Here is a 21,469-nt window from a genome sequence, read left to right as displayed (position 1 = left end):
GCAGCCAAGCCCCTGATGTAGGATATAGCCAAAAAATATTCACACCATTGGTGGTTAAATGCACTTGGTGACAGCTTGCCCCTGATGTGGGATATAGCCAAAAAATAACCACACTATTGATGGTTAAATGCACTTAGTGACCGCTTGCCCCTTATGTAGGATATAGCCAAAAAACAACCAAACTATTGAGGGTTAAATGCACTTGGTGACAGCTTGCCCCATATGTAGGATATAGCCAAAAAATAACCAGACTATTGATGGTTAAATGCAATTGGTGACAGCTTAACCCTGATGTAGGATATAGCCAAAAAATAACCACACTATTGATGGTTAAATGTACTTGGTGGCAGCTTGTGCTGGCGCACCACAAGATACAAAATGGCCGCCGATCACCCCAGAAAAAAGTGAATGAAAAACGCTCTGGGCAGCCTAAAAACAGTGAGCAATTGAATAGCAGCAGTTCAATGGTCCACAGCTGTAGATCGATCACTGAATTAAGTCTTTTGGAGGAGTTAATCACTGCCTAATCTCGCCTAACGTCGCAGCTGCAACCTCTCCCTACACTGATCAGAGCAGAGTGACGTGCGGCGCTACGTGACTCCAGCTTAAATAGAGGCTGGGTCACATGCTGCACTGGCCAATCACAGCCATGCCAATAGTAGGCATGGCTGTGACGGCCTCTTGGGGCAAGTAGTATGACGCTTGTTGATTGGCTGCTTTGCAGCCTTTCAAAAAGCACCAAGAAAGCGACGAACACCGAACCCGGACTTTTACTAAAATGTTCGGGTTCGTGTCACGGACACCCCAAAATTCGGTACGAACCCGAACTATACAGTTCGGGTTCGCTCATCCCTAATAGGGAGGCAATCACTGCTAATAGATGACAGCTGGGAGAGGGAGGAGAGATGTCAAAATGAAAGCAAAACAAAAGATCATGCAGGAAGTACTGAAGAACGTCTATCAGAACTTCTCAAAGATCTGGTGGTGACAGTACCCCTCCCTCTACGAGTGGACTCTGGACACTCAGAGCCCACCTTCTCAGGATGGGACCTATGGAATGCCCTGTGAAGACGAGTGGCCTTAATGTCCGCCACTGGAACCCACATCCTCTCCTCAGGACCATAACCCTCCCAATGAATGAGGTACTGAAGAGAACCGCGGACAATACGAGAGTCCACAATCCTAGAGACCTGAAATTCAAGATTACCATAAACCACAATTGGAGGAGGAGGACAAGAGGAGGGTACAGTGGGTTGGACATAAGGTTTTAATAGGGACTTGTGAAAAACATTATGGATCTTCAAAGTCTGAGGAAGATCAAGACGGTAGGCAACGGGATTGATGACGGACAAGATTTTGTAAGGCCCAATAAACTTAGGACCTAACTTCCAGGAGGGAACCTTCAATTTGATATTCTTAGTAGACAACCATACCAGATCACCAACATTCAGGTCCGGACCAAGCACACGTCTTTTATCCGCCACACTCCTTTATCTCTCACTCATGCTCTTTAGATTATCCTAAATCTTTTTGCCAAATAGATGACAAAGACGAGGAGAATCTCTCCTCATCAGGTAAACCAGAAGCCCCCTCTCCAGAGAATGTCCCAAACTGCGGATGAAACCCATATGCACCAAAAAATGGTGACTTATCAGAGGACTCCGGACGACAGTTATTTAAAGCAAACTCTGCAAGGGAGAGAAAAGAACACTAATGCTCCTGATTCTCCGCCACAAAACAACGCAGATATGTCTCCAGATTCTGATCGACGCGCTCCGTCTGGCCATTCGACTGCGGGTGGAAAGCAGAAGAGAATGACAACCGAACCTCCAAGCGAGAACAGAAGGCCTTCCAGAATCTGGAAACAAACTGCGTGCCCCTATCAGAGACTATGTCTGAAGGGATACCATGCAGTTTGACAATGTGATCAATAAATGCCTGCGCCAGTGTTTTAGCATTGGGCAAGCCAGGAAAAGGAACAAAATGCGCCATTTTGCTAAAACGGTCCACCACCAGAATCACAGTCTTCCCCGAGGAACGAGGCAGGTCCGTGATAAAATCCATGGACAGATGTGTCCAAGGATGGGAAGGAATGGGTAACGGAAGGAGAGGAACCGATGGCTGTAAATGAGGGACTTTGGCACGAGCGCAGGTCTCGCAGGCTGCCACAAAACCCTCAACCGACTTACGAAGAGCCGGCCACCAGAATCTCCGAGTGATAAGATCCACTGTGGCTCTACCCCTCGGGTGCCCAGCAAGGACAGTATCGTGGTGCTCCTTAAAAACCCTGTGTCGCAAAGCGAGAGGCACAAACAACCTCCCAGGTGGACAAAGATCAGGAGCCTCTGCCTGGGCTGCCAGAACCTCTGCCTCCAATTCAGGATAAAGAGCAGACACAACCACCCCTTCAGCCAAAATGGGACCCCGGTCTTCAAAGTTCCCCCCTCCCGGAAAACAACGTGACAAGGAATCCGCCTTCACATTCTTAACCCCAGGGCGGAACGTGACAACAAAATTAAACCTTGAAAAGAACAAAGACCATCTGGCTCCCTCTAGCCAATGGCACCATTCCTCAAAAGTTAACTTGATGGCCAACAACTCCCTATCTCCCACATCGTAAGTTTCTTCGAGAAAAAGGCACACGGTCACCATTTGGCAGGAGAGGGACCCTGAGACAAGACCGCACCCACATCCACCTCAGAAGAGTCAACCTACTATGAAGGGTAGAGAGACATCAGGTTGTACCAAGATGGGAGCGGAAGCAAAACTGGCCTTGATCCCGAAAAAGGCCTTACGCGCCTCTACCGACCAGGAGGAAAAATCTACCCCCTTTCTAGTCGTATCAGTGAGTGGTTTAACAGAGGAATAATTCAAAATGAGCTTCCTCTAATAATTGGCAAAACCCAAAAAGCGCATCAGCACCTTCTGATTCTCAGGAAGCTCCCACTTAAGCACAGCGCGGACCTTCTCGGGGTCCATGCGAAAACCAGAAGCGGAGAGAAGAAACCCCAAAAATTGAATTCCTGGAACCGCAAACACACATTTTTTCCAGTTTAGCGTACAATTTATTCTCCCACAGAATGAGCAAGACCTGACGTAGGTTGTCCTGATGAGTTTTGAAATCAGGAAAAAAAATCTGTCATCTAGATACACTAGTACAAATTTCCCCATTAAATGCTAAAAAATGCTGTTCACAAAATGCTGGAAGAGGGCTGGAGCATTCATCAAACTAAAAGGCATAACTAAATTCTCAAAATGGCCCTCAGGGGTATTGAAGGCCGTCTTCCATTTGTCTCCTTCTCTGACCAGGTTGTATGCCCCTCTTAAATCCAACTTGGAAAAAACTTTAGCCCCAACAATCTGGTTAAACAGGTCCGGGATCAGAGGAAGCAGATAAGGGTCACAAATTGTGATACTGTTCAGCTCCCTGAAATCCAGACATGGTCTTAAAGAACCATCTTTTTTATTAACGAATTAAAAAACAGCGGCAACAGGTGACTTCCAGGGTCGTATGTGTCCCTTTCTTAGGCTCTCAGAGATATAAGCACGCATAGCGACCCTTTCAGGTTGGGAGAGATTGTATAAACGAGATTTAGGCAGCTTGGCACCTGGGATGAGATTAATAGGGCAATCGTACTCCCTGTGAGGGGGCAGCTCCTGAACACCACTCTCAGAAAACACATCCGAAAATTCAGAGAGAAAAGATGGTACAGTCTTAGTAGAAACGTCTGAAACAGATGTCGAGAGGCAATTCTCTCTGCAAAAGTCACTCCAACCATTTATTTGCCTCGCTTGCCAATCAATGGTGGGGTTATGTTTAGTGAGCCAGGGTAGCCCCAATACTAGAGGAGTAGGTAACCCGCTTAGGACAAAACATGACACATCCTCAACATGAGTATCACTCACAATCAAACGGATATTGTGAACTATGCATTTTAACGATTTTTGAGAAAGTGGAGCGGAATTAATAGCAAAAACAGGTATGTCCTTTCCCAAAGTGCATACCTGGAAACCATGTGTTATAGCAAATTGATTATCAATTAGATTGACAGCTGCTCCACTATCTACAAAAATATCACAAATAATTTTCTTGCTCTCTAGCACCACCCTGGCAGGTAGGACAAAACGGGAACTACAAGCAAACTGAAAACCTTCAATTTCCGCATCAACCTTGCCAATAGTAACAGATGGAACGTTTTTTAGAGGACTTTTTTTCTTTTTGTTACTTTATTACTCTAAAAAAAACTGCCTGAATCTCCTAGAGGGACAAACATTTGCCAAATGATTTATACCTCCACAACAGAAACAAATCCTCCTCTGAGAGCTGAATTCTCTGTTAGAGGCAAGCAAACCAAGCTGCATGGGCTCCTGCTCAGAGGGGAATGAGAGAGACTGAGACCCCTGCGCACTGTATGAGACCGCCGCACTGTCCTTGGACTGAGTATGACAGGAAGGAGTGATCTCTCCTCTCTCTCTAAGTCGCCTGTCAATACGAACGGCCCGAGACATGGCACACTCCAAGGAGGTAGGTCTCTCATGAAAGGCAAATGCATCTTTCAATCCCTCTGATAGACCATCGCAAAATTGACTTCGTAGTGCAGCATCATTCCAACCAGTATCAGCTGCCCATCTCCGAAATTCTGAACAGTATATCTCTATTTACCCTGGCATAAAAGACGTAGTCTAGATTCAGCCAGAGCAATATGATCCGGATCATCATATATCTGACCCAGGGCTAAAAAAATTTCATCCACTGAACGGAGGGGCCGTGCCCCCACCGGCAGCGAAAAGGCCCAAGACTGAGCATTATCCCTGAGCAGCGAGATGATGATCCCCACCCTCTGCTCCTCATCACCGGAGGAATGGGGAAGTAGGCGAAAATTGAGTTTGCAAGCCTCTCTAAAACGAACAAAATTCTCACTACTGTATCCGGGAGCAAGATCTAAGGCTCAGAACAAACTCCATGAACGCAAGCTGAACTGGTCACCTATAACTGAGAGAGTTTTACGGAGATCTGCTACCTCCAATGAAAGACCCTGCATGCGTTCAGTCAAAAGTGAAACCGAATCCATGTGTGAGACGGTTTTGGCGGTTTATAATGTCACGGATGGTGTTGCAGAAAACTAGAAGACACAAATGAAGATCCAACTGACTTGATCTAAAACTAAGGAACAAGAGGGTAAGCCCTGTAACAGCCCTAGCACTCTCCCTTACTGCTCAGCCTATGCAAAAATCTCTATGGTAGATAATTGCATACCCTCGTTCCTCGACTGTATGACACCTGAACACCCTATAATAGTGAGGGGACAAGACCACCGGCTCCCTACACCAAATACGGAGGGAGTCAGTCACCTAGAATCAAGACCACAGGAAAACAGAAATAAAGGAACAGACTTATCTTGTGGATGCAGTAGTAGCAGCTTCTAGCATCAGCACAGTCCAGGAAGTTGTATAAACCGCAAGGTGAGGCAGTATGGGAGGAGATATATAGGGAGGCAATCACTGCTAATAGATGACAGCTGGGAGAGGGAGGAGAGATGTCAAAACGAAGGCAAAACAAAAGATGATCATGCAGGAAGTACTGAAGAACGTCTATCAAAAATTCTCAAAGATCTGGTGGTGACACTAATGGGCTTGCTTTTTAGGCGCCATCTGTGCGCTTTCTGCAGAAGACTGGGTGGGAGATAATGTGAACGTGCTGGATCCACTGTCGGCCACCCAATTGACTAATGCCTGTACCTGCTCAGGCTTGACCATCCTTAGAACGGCATTGGGCCCCACCAAATATCGCTGAAAATTCTGGCATCTACTGGGACCTGAGGTATTTGGTACACTAGGACGTGTGGCTGTGGCAGAACGGCCACGTCCTCTCCCAGCACCAGAGGGTCCACTAACACCACCACGACCATGTCCGCGTCCCTTACTAGATGTTTTCCTCATTGTTACCGTTCACCACAATAAGAAAAAAATTATTTGGCCCAATGTATTGAATTCAAATTCAGGCTTTTTTTTTACAGGCACCTAACACTATCTGGCTATCTATTTAGGTACCGTATTACACTAATACAGGCACAGCAGTAACCCCAGATTTAGCTGAATATAAATTTGAGGCCTATTATTTAGGCGCTGGATGACAGGTATACGTTTACGGACAGAATTAGACTTGGAAATGTACTGTAATGTGTGAAGTTATTGAGAATGACCCTATCAGCACCTTCAATGTAATATACCCTTTTATGGATAGATTTAAACTTGGCCTGCTACAGCAGAAACCACTGATTTAGGGAATTGCTAATTTGGGAATTGTATTTCAACCCAGAAAAAAATATATCCTTTGCCAGACAGCAGACAGTATTACAATTGGCTGGCCACAGCTGAAACACCAGATTTAGGGTACTGCTATTTTGGCAATTGTATTTCACCACTCAATAAAATAGCATGTACAGCCAAGCCCCTGATGTAGGATATAGCAAAAAAAAACACACTATTGATGGTTAAATGTACTTGGTGGCAGCTTGTGCTGGCGCACCACAAGACATGAAATGGCCGCCGATCACCCCAGAAAAAAGTGACAGAAAAACGCTCTGGGCAGCCTAAAACAGTGAGCAATTAAATAGCAGAGGTTGAATGATACACAGCTGTACATCAATCACTTCAGTAATTGTTTTTGAATACTAAATCACTGCCTAATCTCGCCCTAACAGCAGCAGCTGCATCCTATCCCTACACTGATCAGAGCAAAGTGACGTGCGGCGCTATGTGACTCCAGCTTAAACAGAGGCTGGGTCACATGCTGCACTGGCCAATCACAGCCATTCCAATAGTAGGCATGGCTGTGATGGCCTCTTGGGGCAAGTAGTATGATGCTTGTTGATTGGCTGCTTTGCAGCCTTTCAAAAAGCGCCAAGAAAGCGCCGAACACCAAACCTGGACTTTTACAAAAATGTTCGGGTTTGGGTCCGTGTCACGAACACCCCAAAATTCGGTACAAACCTGAACTATACAGTATGGGTTTGCTTATCCCTAGTTATTTAGAATATTCATCTTTTTTTTTCCAATCTGTACGGTCGTTCGCATACTTCTCTCTGACAAGCGTCACCATGGGAACGCCTGTGGATTATAAAATACCATCGGATCTGAGTTTTCCCTGAGATCATAAAACTCAGGTCTGATGGTACATTCTATCCCACCGGGGTTTCCATGGTGACGGGGACGCATGTTGGGGAGGAGTATGTGAATGACCATACAGATTGGGGAAAAAAAGATGAATAACTTAATTAGAATATTCGTATATTTATTTTTTTCAATCTGTACACATACTCCTCCCCGACAAGTGTCCCCGTCACCATGGGAACGCCTGTGGGTTAGAAAATACCATTGGATCTGAGTTTTCACGTTCTCACCATTGGTATTTTATAATCCACATGCGTTCCCATGGTGACGGGGACGCTTGTCGGGGAGGAGTATGCGAGCGATCGTACAGATTGGAAAAAAAATATACAAATATTCTAAATAGCCTACCAATAGGAAAGTTGCCTTATACAGTTAAAAGAAAATCGCAATACACGAATAATTAAATTGCATGTTATTCGGGATAAATAGAATAATGATGAACATTCGATTTTGACGAATATAAGATGAATATTCAATTAAATATTCGCAAAATATCACAAAATTGAATATGGAACCTTCCGCTCATCGCTAGACATTAGAAGGCTTAGAAGTTTAGAAGCAAATCTTGAACATTTTCCAAAAATTTCCAAAACCCACTTTTTGAGGACCAGTTCAGGTCTAAAGTCACTTTGTGAGGCTTACATAAAAGAAACCACCCAAAAATGACCCCATTTTAGAAACTACACCCCGAAAGGTATTCAGAACTGATTTTACAAACTTTGTTAACCCTTTAGGTGTTCCACAAGAATTAATAAAAATTGGAGATTACATTTCAGAATTTCACTTTTTAATCAATTTTTTTTCCATTAACAAATCAAGGGTTAACAGCCAAACAAAACTCAATATTTTTTGCCCTGATTCTGTAGTTTACAGAAACACCTCATATGTGGTCATAAACTGCTGTACGGGCACACGGCATTGCGCAGAAGGAAAGGAACGCCATATGTTTTTTTTTGGAATGCAGATTTCACTGGGATATTTTTAAGCTGCCATGTCACATTTGAAGAACCACTGATGCACCCCTAGAGTAGAAACTCCAAAAAAGTGACCCCATTTTAGAAACTACACCCCTTAAGGTATTCAAAACTGATTTTACAAACTTTGTTAACCTTTTAGGTGTTGCACAAGAATTTATGTAAATAGGGATGAAATTTCAGAATTTCACTTTTTTGGTAGATTTTCCATTTTAATATTTTTTTTTTCCTACTAACAAAGCAAGGGTTAGCAGCCAAACAAAACTCAATATTTATTGCCCTGATTCTGTTGTTTACAGAAACACCCCATATGTGGTCGTAGACTGCTGTACAGGCACACAGAATTGCGCAGAAGGAAAGGAACGCCATATGGTTTTTGGAAAGCAGATTTCATTGGGATAATTTTAAGCTGCCATGTCACATTTGAAGACCCCCTGATGCACCCCTAGAATAGAAACTCCAAAAAAATAACCCCATTTTGGAAACTACAGGATTAGGTGGCAGTTTCGTTGGTACTATTTTAGGGTACATATGATTTTTGGTTGCTCTATATTACACTTTTTGTGAGGCAAGGTAACAAAAAATAGCTGTTTTGGCACAATTTTTATTTTTTGTTATTTACAGGTTAGATCATGTGGTATTTTTATAGAGCAGGTTGTTACGGACGCAACAATACCTTTGACACAAATCATATTTTAGTGTCTACATATTCTGAAAGCCATAGTTTATTTTTATTTTTTGGGCGACTGTCTTATGTAGGGGCTCATTTTTTTTGGTATGAAATAATGGTTTGATACTATTTTAGGGTGTGTATGACTTTTTGATCGCTTGGTATTACACTTTTTGTGATGTAAAGTGACAAGATATTTTTTTTTTACACGCTTTTTTTTTTTTTTTTTAAGGAGTTCATCTGAGGGATTAGGTCATGTGATATTTTTATACAGCAGTTTTTTACGGATGCCGAGTAACCTAATATATATACTTTTTTTTTCATTTAAGTTTTACACAATAACAGCATTTTTGCAAAAAATCATGTTTCAGTGTCTCCATATTTTGAGAGCCCTAGTTTTTTATTTTTTGGGTGATTGTCTTACTGAGGGTGAGATGACGGTTTGATATTGGCAATATTTTGGGGTGCGTGTGAATTTGTGATCGCTTGGTATTACACTTTTTGTGGTATTTTAGAGCAGGTTCTTACAAATGTGGCCATACCTAATATGTCTGCTTTTTTATTTATTTAAGTTTTACACAATAATTTAATTTTTGAAACAAAAAAAAAACTTTTAGTGTCTCCATAGTCTGAGAGCCATAGTTTTTTCAATTTTTGGGCGATTGTCTTAGGTAGGGGCTCATTTTTTGCAAGATGAGGTGACGCTTAGATTGCAACTATTTTTGGGGGCAAACTCCTTTTTGATAGCTTGGTTTTGCACTTTTAGTGATGTAAAGTGACAAAAAAATGTTTTTTTAGAACAGTTTTTATTGGATTTTTTTCGACGGTGTTCACCTGAGGGGTTAGGTCATGTGATATTTTTATATAGCCAGTCAATATGGACGCGGCAATACCTAATATGTCTACTTTAGTTTTTTTCACAATTTTTTTTTTTTACTTTTTTTTAACTTTATTTTGGGACTAGGATGCATTTTTTTTTTTACTTGAAACTTTTTATTTTTTTGTAAAACTTTTTTATTTTTATTTATTTCACTTTACCTTTTTGTCCCACTCTGGGACTTCAACTTTTGTGGGTCTGATCCCCTTTACAATGCATTACAATACTTTTGTATTACACACTGTAATACACTTCAGCCAGCTTGCCTGTGGGATCCAAGGGGCTGGATCTCACAGGCTGTCACAGAAGGCAGCCATGATGCCTAAGGAAGGAATCGGGCTGCCTTCCCTGCCATCGGGTTCCCGTCACAGCCACCCGATGGCCACCCCGCACACTTCTGAAGCCCGAACGTGCCGTGGTCAGTCCTGAACGCGGCTGTGCAGGGGTTAATACGCCGGCATCATTGATTTCACCGATGCTGGTGCATACAGCAGGGGTCCGGCTTTCAGTCCCTGCCGGACCCCTGCCGCTGATCGGGCGGGCACAGCTCCTGCACCCGCCCGATCAGAGTGCCGTACATGTACGGTGCAGGTTAAGGGGTTAAATTTTTTTTTTTTTAAAAGACAGCGATTTGAGACAATCCTGCGATTTCTTCATTTTGCTGACAACTGACAGTGATGCCCCCCCGCCATGACAGGCCTTATAAAATTAGGCCCCTTATAAAATATTTAAATTAAAAATTTAAGGAGGCCTACACCCCAGAAAAAATTATTGCCGTGGATGAGTCACTTGTCCTTTTTTAAAGGCAGTCTTCAGTTTTGCCAATATTTACCAAGGAAGAAGGCACTATTTGGGCTAAAAATTTAAAGGCTCTGTGAGAGCAGATCTGGCTACACCTATAAATTTAGTGTATGGAGGCAAAGGTACCCAGTTTGGCCCTCCTGAATGCCCCACCTTCCCTCAATGTGGCATGTAAAATAGTGTTTGCACCCTCTTTTAGATACGTAGACAATTATTACACCAGCATGCCCCTTTTCAGGTGCCTTTCAGTCAGAAAGACAGTGGCATGTGGCACCATACACCGCAATCAAAAAGGCCTGCCCAAGCGATTAGTCAACCAAAAATTGAAGTCTGGGGAAATAAAGGGCATTTGCACTGGGGATATCTTACTTGTAAAATATTGAGACAAAAAAGATGTCCTCATAATGTCATCTCTACATCCATACAGTAACAGCCCTGTTCCTGTGCGCGGCACAAATACCACCGTCTGTAAGCCTGTCTGCATACAGGATTACAATAAATATATGGGTGGGGTGGACCTTGCAGATCAAATGCTGGTATAAGAAACTTGCAGCCCACCTTATGCAAGTAGCCCATGTATAATTCTTTTTTCATGTTCCAAAAAGCAGGGAACCAAGGAACATATCTTGATTTTCAAGAACAAATCATTAAAAATGCAATATTTGGAGAGCAGCGCCAGCATAGCAGTGGGATCTAGTCTAGTCATGCCAGCAGAATTATCCCAGGGCAACATTTCCCATCAGAGGTGCCCCCTACTGCGAAAAAGGTAGAGCCCAAAAGAGATGTAGGGTCTTTTACAAGAATGGGGTACGGCGGGATACCAAATACTGTATCAATGTGACATCTGTCCAGATAAGGGCTCATGCAGACGAACGTAATTTCTTTCCGTGTCCATTCCGTTTTTTTTGCGGACCGTATGTGGAACCATTCATTTGAATGGGTCCGCAAAAAAAACAGAAGGTACTCTGCGTGCATTCTATTTCCATATTTCCATTCCACCAAAAAATAGAACATATCATATTAGTGTCCGCATTACGGACATGGATAGTCTATTAGGGGCCAGCAGTTCTGTTCCGCAAAATACAGAATGCACACCGACATCATCCTTTTTTTTTTGCGTATCCGTTTTTTGCAGACCGCAAAATACATAGTCATGTGCATGAGCCCTAAGCCTGGACTTTGCATTTGTGCTTGTTCACACGAACGTGACGTGTTTTGCGGGCCGCAAATTGGGGATCCGCAAAACACGGATGCCGCCAGTGTGCCTTCAGCAATTTGCGGAACGGAATGGACAGCCCATTATAGAAATGCTCATTCTTGTCCGCAAAATGGACAAGAATAGGACATGATCTATAATTTTTGTGGCCCCATTGAAGTGAATAGGTCCGCACCCGAGCGACAAAAAATGAGGCTCGGATACCAAACCAAACCACGGTTGTGTGAACGAGCCCTAAACGCATTTACCATACTTTCCTAGATTATTAATGTAATCAATTTACATTTTTTTTACTACTTTTATGCACTTTTGACCATTTTTAATTTATTATGCAATCCACTCTTTTTAACACTCCACATTTCATTATATTATTAGCCAATTATAATTGGGAAAAATCTTAAAATGTAAAAATAAATTCTCATTATACCCCTAGATGAATACCGTAAAATAATAAAATTCTTACTACACATCTAGATGAATACTTTAGGGGGTGTAGTTTCCAAAATGGGGTCACATTTTGGGGTACCTCAAATTATTAATCAAATTATTCTAGTGAAATCTGCCCTCCAAAAACCATATCATGCTCTGTTCTAAGCTCTGCCATGCGCCCGTGCATCAGTCGACAACCACATATGGGGTGTTGCCATATTCAGGAGAAAATAGGTAACACATGTTGTGGTGACTTTCTCCTGTTACCCCTTGTGACAATGAAAAAACTTGGGCCTAAAGTGACACTTTTCAGTAAACTATTTAATTTATTTATTTTTACAGCCAAGGGTTTCTTCATCTATGAAAACCATATTGGGCCAAAGTGCTCACTACTAGAGTTGAGCGAACACCTGGATGTTCGGGTTCGAGAAGTTCGGCCGAACATCCCGGAAATGTTCGGGTTCGGGATCCGAACCCGATCCGAACTTCGTCCCGAACCCGAACCCCATTGAAGTCAATGGGGACCCGAACTTTTCGGCACTAAAAAGGCTGTAAAACAGCCCAGGAAAGAGCTAGAGGGCTGCAAAAGGCAGCAACATGTAGGTAAATCCCCTGCAAACAAATGTGGATAGGGAAATGAATTAAAATAAAAATTAAATAAATAAAAATTAACCAAAATCAATTGGAGAGAGGTTCCATAGCAGAGAATCTGGCTTCCCGTCACCCACCACTGGAACAGTCCATTCTCAGATATTTAGGCCCCGGCACCCAGGCAGAGGAGAGAGGTCCCGTAACAGAGAATCTGTCTTCATGTCAGCAGAGAATTAGTCTGCATGTCATAGCAGAGAATGAGGCTTCACGTCAGCCACCACTGCAACAGTCCATTGGCATATATTTAGGCCCAGCACCCAGGCAGAGGAGGGAGGTCCCGTAACAGAGAATCTGGCTTCATGTCAGCAGAGAATTAGTCTGCATGTCATAGCAGAGAATGAGGCTTCACGTCAGCCACCACTGCAACAGTCCATTGGCATATATTTAGGCCCAGCACACACACAGGCAGAGGAGAGAGGTCCCGTAACAGAGAATCTGGCTTCATGTCAGCAGAGAATCAGTCTGCATGTCATAGCAGAGAATGAGGCTTCACGTCAGCCACCACTGCAACAGTCCATTGGCATATATTTAGGCCCAGCACACACACAGGCAGAGGAGAGAGGTCCCGTAACAGAGGATCTGGCTTCATGTCAGCAGAGAATCAGTCTGCATGTCATAGCAGAGAATCAGGCTTCACGTCAGCCACCACTGCAACAGTCCATTGTCAAAAATTTAGGCCCAGCACCCAGGCAGAGGAGAGAGGTCCCGTAACAGACAATCTGGCTTCATGTCAGCAGAGAATTAGTCTGCATGTCATAGCAGAGAATGAGGCTTCACGTCAGCCACCACTGCAACAGTCCATTGGCATATATTTAGGCCTAGCACACAGGCAGAGCAGAGAGGTCCCGTAACAATCTGGCTTCATGACAGCAGAGAATCAGTCTGCATGTCATAGCAGAGAATGAGGCTTCACGTCACCCACCACTGCAACAGTCCATTGGCATATATTTAGGCCTAGCACACAGGCAGAGCAGAGAGGTCCCGTAACAGACGATCTGGCTTCATGTCAGCAGAGAATCAGTCTGCATGTCATAGCAGAGAATGAGGCTTCACGTCAGCCACCACTGCAACAGTCCATTGGCATATATTTAGGCCTAGCACACAGGCAGAGGAGAGAGGTCCCGTAACAGACAATCTGGCTTCATGTCAGCAGAGAATTAGTCTGCATGTCATAGCAGAGAATGAGGCTTCACGTCAGCCACCACTGCAACAGTCCATTGGCATATATTTAGGCCCAGCACCCAGGCAGAGGAGGGAGGTCCCGTAACAGAGAATCTGTCTTCATGTCAGCAGAGAATTAGTCTGCATGTCATAGCAGAGAATGAGGCTTCACGTCAGCCACCACTGCAACAGTCCATTGGCATATATTTAGGCCTAGCACACAGGCAGAGGAGAGAGGTCCCGTAACAGAGAATCTGTCTTCATGTCAGCAGAGAATTAGTCTGCATGTCATAGCAGAGAATGAGGCTTCACGTCAGCCACCACTGCAACAGTCCATTGGCATATATTTAGGCCCAGCACACAGGCAGAGGAGAGAGGTCCCGTAACAGAGAATCTGTCTTCATGTCAGCAGAGAATTAGTCTGCATGTCATAGCAGAGAATGAGGCTTCACGTCAGCCACCACTGCAACAGTCCATTGGCATATATTTAGGCCTAGCACACAGGCAGAGGAGAGAGGTCCCGTAACAGACAATCTGGCTTCATGTCAGCAGAGAATCAGTCTGCATGTCATAGCAGAGAATGAGGCTTCACGTCAGCCACCACTGCAACAGTCCATTGGCATATATTTAGGCCCAGCACACAGGCAGAGGAGAGAGGTCCCGTAACAGAGAATCTGTCTTCATGTCAGCAGAGAATTAGTCTGCATGTCATAGCAGAGAATGAGGCTTCACGTCAGCCACCACTGCAACAGTCCATTGGCATATATTTAGGCCCAGCACCCAGGCAGAGGAGGGAGGTCCCGTAACAGAGAATCTGTCTTCATGTCAGCAGAGAATTAGTCTGCATGTCATAGCAGAGAATGAGGCTTCACGTCAGCCACCACTGCAACAGTCCATTGGCATATATTTAGGCCCAGCACCCAGGCAGAGGAGGGAGGTCCCGTAACAGAGAATCTGTCTTCATGTCAGCAGAGAATTAGTCTGCATGTCATAGCAGAGAATGAGGCTTCACGTCAGCCACCACTGCAACAGTCCATTGGCATATATTTAGGCCTAGCACACAGGCAGAGGAGAGAGGTCCCGTAACAGAGAATCTGTCTTCATGTCAGCAGAGAATTAGTCTGCATGTCATAGCAGAGAATGAGGCTTCACGTCAGCCACCACTGCAACAGTCCATTGGCATATATTTAGGCCCAGCACACAGGCAGAGGAGAGAGGTCCCGTAACAGAGAATCTGTCTTCATGTCAGCAGAGAATTAGTCTGCATGTCATAGCAGAGAATGAGGCTTCACGTCAGCCACCACTGCAACAGTCCATTGGCATATATTTAGGCCCAGCACCCAGGCAGAGGAGAGAGGTCCCGTAACAGACAATCTGGCTTCATGTCAGCAGAGAATCATTCTGCATGTCATAGCAGAGAATCAGGCTTCACGTCACCCAACATTGGAACAGTCCATTGGCATATATTTAGGCCCCGGCACCCAGACACAGGATAGGTTCATTCAACTTTGGGTAGCCTCGCAATATAATGGTAAAATGAAAATAAAAATAGGATTGAATGAGGAAGTGCCCTGGAGTCCAATAATATAATGGTTAAGGGGAGATAGTTAATGTCTAATCTGGACAAGGGACGGACAGATCCTGTGGGATCCATGCCTGGTTCATTTTTATGAACGTCAGCTTGTCCACATTGGCTGTAGACAGGCGGCTGCGTTTGTCTGTAATGACGCCCCCTGCCGTGCTGAATACACGTTCAGACAAAACGCTGGCCGCCGGGCAGGCCAGCACCTCCAAGGCATAAAAGGCTAGCTCTGGCCACGTGGACAATTTAGAGACCCAGAAGTTGAATGGGGCCGAACCATCAGTCAGTACGTGGAGGGGTGTGCACACGTACTGTTCCACCATGTTAGTGAAATGTTGCCTCCTGCTAACACGTTGCGTATCAGGTGGTGGTGCAGTTAGCTGTGGCGTGTTGACAAAAGTTTTCCACATCTCTGCCATGCTAACCCTGCCCTCAGAGGAGCTGGCCGTGACACAGCTGCCTTGGCGACCTCTTGCTCCTCCTCTGCCTTGGCCTTGGGCTTCCACTTGTTCCCCTGTGACATTTGGGAATGCTCTCAGTAGCGCGTCTACCAACGTGCGCTTGTACTCGCGCATCTTCCTATCACGCTCCAGTGCAGGAAGTAAGGTGGGCACATTGTCTTTGTAGCGTGGATCCAGCAGGGTGGCAACCCAGTAGTCCGCACAGGTTAAAATGTGGGCAACTCTGCTGTCGTTGCGCAGGCACTGCAGCATGTAGTCGCTCATGTGTGCCAGGCTGCCCAGGGGTAAGGACAAGCTGTCCTCTGTGGGAGGCGTATCGTCATCGTCCTGCCTTTCCCCCCAGCCACGCACCAGTGATGGACCCGAGCTGCGTTGGGTGCCACCCCGCTGTGACCATGCTTCATCCTCATCCTCCTCCACCTCCTCCTCATCCTCGTCCTCCTCGTCCTCCAGTAGTGGGCCCTGGCTGGCCACATTTGTACCTGGCCTCTGCTGTTGCCAAAAACCTCCCTCTGAGTCACTTCGAAGAGACTGGCCTGAAAGTGCTAAAAATGACCCCTCTTCCTCCTCCTCCTCCTCCTCCTCCTGGGCCACCTCCTCTTCCATCATCGCCCTAAGTGTTTTCTCAAGGAGACATAGAAGTGGTATTGTAACGCTGATAACGGTGTCATCGCCACTGGCCATGTTGGTGGAGTACTCGAAACAGCGCAACAGGGCACACAGGTCTCGCATGGAGGCCCAGTCATTGGTGGTGAAGTGGTGCTGTTCTGTAGTGCGACTGACCCGTGCGTGCTGCAGCTGAAACTCCACTATGGCCTGCTGCTGCTCGCACAGTCTGTCCAGCATGTGCAAGGTGGAGTTCCACCTGGTGGGCACGTCGCATATGAGGCGGTGAGCGGGAAGGCCGAAGTTACGCTGTAGCGCAGACAGGCGAGCAGCAGCAGGATGTGAACGCCGGAAGCGCGAACAGACGGCCCGCACTTTATGCAGCAGCTCTGACATGTCGGGGTAGTTGTGAATGAACTTCTGCACCACCAAATTCAGCACATGCGCCAAGCAAGGGATGTGCGTCAAATTGGCTAGTCCCAGAGCTGCAACGAGATTTCGCCCATTATCACACACCACCAGGCCGGGCTTGAGGCTCACCGGCAGCAACCACTCGTCGGTCTGTTGTTCAATACCCCGCCACAACTCCTGTGCGGTGTGGGGCCTGTCCCCCAAACATATGAGTTTCAGAATGGCCTGCTGACGTTTACCCCGGGCTGTGCTGAAGTTGGTGGTGAAGGTGTGTGGCTGACTGGATGAGCAGGTGGAAGAAGAGGAGGAGGAAGCCGAGAAGGAGGAGGTGGCAACAGGAGGCAAAGAATGTTGCCCTGCGATCCTTGGCGGCGGAAGGACGTGCGCCAAACAGCTCTCCGCCTGGGGCCCAGCTGCCACTACATTTACCCAGTGTGCAGTTAGGGAGATATAGCGTCCCTGGCCGTGCTTACTGGTCCACGTATCTGTGGTTAGGTGGACCTTGCCACAGATGGCGTTGCGCAGTGCACACTTGATTTTATCGGATACTTGGTTGTGCAGGGAAGGCACGGCTCTCTTGGAGAAGTAGTGGCGGCTGGGAACAACATACTGTGGGACAGCAAGCGACATGAGCTGTTTGAAGCTGTCTGTGTCCACCAGCCTAAATGACAGCATTTCATAGGCCAGTAGTTTAGAAATGCTGGCATTCAGGGCCAGGGATCGAGGGTGGCTAGGTGGGAATTTACGCTTTCTATCAAATGTTTGTGAGATGGAGAGCTGAACACTGGCGTGTGACATGGTTGAGACGCTTGGTGACGGAGGTGGTGGTGGTGGTGTTGGTGGTACATCCCCTGTTTGCTGGGCGGCAGGTGCCAACGTTCCTCCAGAGGCGGAGGAAGAGGCCGAGGCGGCAGCAGCAGAATAGGCCGAGGCGGCAGCAGCAGAAGAGGTAGCAGGGGGAGCCTGAGTGACTTCCTTGGTTTTAAGGTGTTTACTCCACTGCAGTTCATGCTTTGCATGCAGGTGCCTGGTCATGCAGGTTGTGCTCAGGTTCAGAACGTTAATGCCTCGCTTCAGGCTCTGATGGCACAGCGTGCAAACCACTCGGGTCTTGTCGTCAGCACATTGTTTGAAGAAGTGCCATGCCAGGGAACTCCTTGAAGCTGCCTTTGGGGTGCTCGGTCCCAGATGGCGGCGGTCAGTAGCAGGCGGAGTCTCTTGGCGGCGGGTGTTCTGCTTTTGCCCACTGCTCCCTCTTTTGCTACGCTGTTGGCTCGGTCTCACCACTGCCTCTTCCTCCGAACTGTGAAAGTCAGTGGCACGACCTTCATTCCATGTGGGGTCTAGGACCTCATCGTCCCCTGCATCGTCTTCCACCCAGTCTTGATCCCTGACCTCCTGTTCAGTCTGCACACTGCAGAAAGACGCAGCAGTTGGCACCTGTGTTTCGTCATCATCAGAGACATGCTGAGGTGGTATTCCCATGTCCTCATCATCAGGAAACATAAGTGGTTGTGCGTCAGGGCATTCTATGTCTTTCACCGCTGGGGAAGGGCTAGGTGGATGCCCTTGGGAAACCCTGCCAGCGGAGTCTTCAAACAGCATAAGAGACTGCTGCATAACTTGAGGCTGAGACAGTTTCCCTGGTATGCATGGAGGTGATGTGACAGACTGATGGGGTTGGTTTTCAGGCGCCATCTGTGCGCTTTCTGCAGAAGACTGGGTGGGAGATAATGTGAACGTGCTGGATCCACTGTCGGCCACCCAATTGACTAATGCCTGTACCTGCTCAGGCCTTACCATCCTTAGAACGGCATTGGGCCCCACCATATATCGCTGTAAATTCTGGCGGCTACTGGGACCTGAGGTAGTTGGTACACTAGGACGTGTGGATGTGGCAGAACGGCCACGTCCTCTCCCAGCACCAGAGGGTCCACTAACACCACCACGACCATGTCCACGTCCGCGTCCCTTACTAGATGTTTTTCTCATTGTTATGGTTCACCACAACAACAAATATATTATTTGGCCCAATGTATTGTATTCAAATTCAGCGGGATATAAATTTGAGGCCTAGTATTTAGGCGCTGGGTGACCGGTATGGATTTAGTGACAGAATTAGACTTGGAAATGCACAGAAGCGTGTGTGTGTGAAGTTATTCTGAATGACCCAATGTGCACCTTGAATATTATATACCCTTTTAGGGATAGATTTCAAATAGCTCTGATATAGCAGAAACCACTAAATTATGAAATTGCTAAATTGGGAATTGTATTTCAACCCAGAACAAAAAATGTGCTTTGACGGACACTAAATAACTTTCCCAGCCACAACAGGACAGCGGTAACGAGAGATTTAGCAGGATATAAATTTGAGGCCTAGTATTTAGGCGCTGGGTGACAGGTATGGGTTTAGTGACAGAATTAGACTTAGAAATACACAGTAGCGGGTGTGTGTGAAGTTATTCTGAATGACCCAATGTGCACCTTGAATATTATATACCCTTTTAGGGATAGATTTCAAATAGCTCTGATATAGCAGAAACCACTAAATTATGAAATTGCTAAATTGGGAATTGTATTTCAACCCAGAACAAAAAATGTGCTTTGACGGACACTAAATATCTTGCCCAGCAACAACAGTACAGCGGTAACGAGAGATTTAGCAGGATATAAATTTGAGGCCTAGTATTTAGGCGCTGGGTGACAGGTATGGGTTTAGTGACAGAATTAGACTTGGAAATACACAGTAGCGGGTGTGTGTGAAGTTATTCTGAATGACCCAATGTGCACCTTGAATATTATATACCCTTTTAGGGATAGATTTCAAATAGCTCTGATATAGCAGAAACCACTAAATTATGAAATTGCTAAATTGGGAATTGTATTTCAACCCAGAACAAAAAATGTGCTTTGACGGACACTAAATAACTTTCCCAGCTACAACAGGACAGCGGTAACGAGAGATTTAGCAGGATATAAATTTGAGGCCTAGTATTTAGGCGCTGGGTGACAGGTATGGGTTTAGTGACAGAATTAGACTTGGAAATACACAGTAGCGGGTGTGTGTGAAGTTATTCTGAATGACCCTATGTGCACCTTGAATATTATATACCCTTTTAGGGATAGATTTCAAATAGCTCTGATATAGCAGAAACCACTAAATTATGAAATTGCTAAATTGGGAATTGTATTTCAACCCAGAACAAGAAATGTGCTTGAACGGACACTAAATAACTCGCCCAGCTACAGCACTAAGGACAGATTTAGCGGGATATAAATTTGAGGCCTAGTATTTAGGCGCTGGGTGACCGGTATGGATTTAGTGACAGAATTAGACTGGGATATGGCCAAAAAATAAACAGACTATTGCTGGTTAAATGCACTTGGTGTGACAGCTTCACCCTGATGTAGGCTTTAGCCAAAAAACAACCACACCATTGAGGGTTAAATGCACTTGGTCGCAGCTTGTGCTGGCGCACCACAAGACACAAAATGGCCACCGATCACCCCAGAAAAATGTGACTGACAAACGGTCTGGGCAGCCTAAAAACAGTGAGCAATTGAGGATCAGCAGCTCAATGATCCACAGCTGCAGATCGATCAGTTAATCAAGTCCTTTGGAGGAGTTAATCTGCCTAATCTCGCCCTACTGTCGCAGCCGCAACCTCTCCCTACGCTAATCAGAGCAGAGTGACGGGCGGCGCTATGTGACTCCAGCTTAAATAGAGGCTGGGTCACATGGTGCTCTGGCCAATCACAGCCATGCCAATAGTAGGCATGGCTGTGATGGCCTCTTGGGGCAAGTAGTATGACGCTTGTTGATTGGCTGCTTTGCAGCCTTTCAAAAAGCGCCAAGAAAGCGTCACAAAAGCGCGAAGAAAGCGACGAACACCGAACCCGAACCCGGACTTTTACGAAAATGTCCGGGTTCGGGTCCGTGCCACGGACACCCCAAAATTCGGTACGAACCCGAACTATACAGTTCGAGTTCGCTCATCCCTACTCACTACATCAATTGAAAAATTCCTTGGGGGTGTAGTTTCCAAAATGGGGTAACTTTTTGGGGGTTTCCACTGTGCTTACCTTCAAATGTGACACAGCGCCTGAAAATTATTCTAGTGAAATCTGCCCTCCAAAAGTCATATTGTGCTCCATCTGTTCTAAGCTCTGCCATACACCCATACAGCAGTTGACAACCACATATGGGGTGTTACTGTAAACTTCAGAATCAGGGTAATAGATATTGAGTTTAGTTTGGCAGTTAACCCTTGCTGTGTTACAGGAAAAACATTTATTAGAATGGAAAATCTGTGAAAAAAGTGAAATTTAGAAATTTCATCTCCATTTCCTTTAATTCTTGTGGAGCACCTGTGCAGCTTGCGGACAATAATAGGCATTTCTATGGGGGTGCCCGGCTGGTGTGTTGCGGACCCGCAATTTGCATCACATCACGG

Source organism: Bufo gargarizans, chromosome 3 (assembly GCF_014858855.1).
Source record: "Bufo gargarizans isolate SCDJY-AF-19 chromosome 3, ASM1485885v1, whole genome shotgun sequence".
NCBI lineage: Eukaryota > Metazoa > Chordata > Amphibia > Anura > Bufonidae > Bufo > Bufo gargarizans.
Note: the sequence above shows the minus strand (reverse complement) of the source record.